Source organism: Tachyglossus aculeatus, unplaced genomic scaffold (genome assembly GCF_015852505.1).
Source record: "Tachyglossus aculeatus isolate mTacAcu1 unplaced genomic scaffold, mTacAcu1.pri scaffold_129_arrow_ctg1, whole genome shotgun sequence".
Classification (NCBI taxonomy): Eukaryota; Metazoa; Chordata; class Mammalia; order Monotremata; family Tachyglossidae; genus Tachyglossus; species Tachyglossus aculeatus.
In genome coordinates, this window is record NW_024044857.1 from 1,237,682 (window position 1) to 1,239,089 (window position 1,408).

The 1,408-nt window shown below is 55.6% G+C and overlaps 1 non-coding gene across 1 annotated transcript; it reads left to right on the forward strand.

Moving 5' to 3' along the window:
- The first annotated feature begins 749 nt into the window (after positions 1 to 749).
- Positions 750 to 886, forward strand: LOC119922873. Its single transcript, XR_005448732.1, has one exon. It is a non-coding gene; the product is annotated as a small nucleolar RNA SNORA7 (small nucleolar RNA).
- Positions 887 to 1,408: the final 522 nt, after the last annotated feature.

The following is a 1,408-nucleotide window of genomic DNA, read 5'->3' on the forward strand; positions in this document are numbered from 1 at the left end:
TTGAAGGGAGGAAGAGAGCTAGCTTGGCAGATGTGCGGAGGGAGGGCATTCCAGGCCAGGGGGAGGATGTGGGCCGGGGTTCGACGGCGGGACGGGCGAGAACGAGGCACAGTGAGGAGGTTAGCGGCAGAGGAGCGGAGGGTGCGGGCTGGGCTGGAGAAGGAGAGAAGGGAGGTGAGGTAGGAGGGGGCGAGGCGATGGAGAGCCTTGAAGCCGAGAGTGAGGAGTTTTTGCTTGATGCCTAGGTTGACTGGTAGCCACTGGAGATTTTTGATGGGGGGAGTAACGTGCCCAGAGCGTTTCTGCACAGAGATGATCCAGGCAGCGGCGTGAAGTATAGACTGAAGTGGGGAGAGACAGGAGGATGGGAGATCAGAGAGGAGGCCGATGCAGTAATCCAGTCGGGATAGGATGAGAGATTGAACCGGCAGGGTAGCGGTTTGGATGGAGAGGAAAGGGCGGAACTTGGCGATGTTGCGGAGGTGAGACCAGCAGGTTTCGGTGACGGACTGGATGTGAGGGCTGAACGAGAGAGCGGAGTCGAGGATGTCGCCAAGTTTGAGGGCTGGTGAGATGGGAAGGATGGTAGTGCCATCTACAGTGATGGGAAAGTCAGGGAGAGGGCAGGGTTTGAGACCAGGGTTGGGCCAAGCGGCCCAGAGCCGCTTGGCTTAAACAAAGAGGAATTTCCATTTCCTCTTGTCGGGCAATCATTGAGCACTTATTATGTGGAGAGCACTGTACTAAGGCCCCTCGCAGGGTCATGCCTGGAGAGTTTCCAGTACTCTACCAGTCTCGATTACCAGAGGGAGATCAAGCAGAGGCCTACCCGTTCCATTCCTAGCTTGGGCCATGGCTAGCGAGTGGAAGGGAATCTGTTACAAGTCAAAACTCGCCTGTGCTGGGCACCAGCGGCAAGCGAGAGAGTTGAGGGCGGAGACTCAAGTTTACTGTGCGAAAGGTGGCAATGGTAAACCACTTCCAGATTTTTACCAAAAAAACAATCTGTATACACTACCAGAACGATGGCAGATGCAATTGGGACGTTCTGGGAGAGATGCGTCCATGGTGTCGCTATGGGTCGGAGAGGACTCGACAGCACAAGACAGCAACTGTACTAGGGGTTTGGGAGAGTACCTGGAGCCCTGCCCTGGTTCTTGCCCTCTGCTATGGGTGGGGCTGGGCCCCGCTGCCTCCCCGACTCACAACCCTGTGGAACACTCTCTCTGTCTATCTCTGGCTCTGTTTCCCTCTCTTCTCTCCATATCTCTGTCTTTCTCTCTTACTCTTCTTTCTGTCTCTCCATTCTCTCTGTGTCTATCTCTCTCCTCTCTCTCTCTGTCTCTCTTCTCTCTCTCTTTCTCTCTCCCCTGGGGAGGGGGCCGCCTTTGGTGACATCTCCATTGGT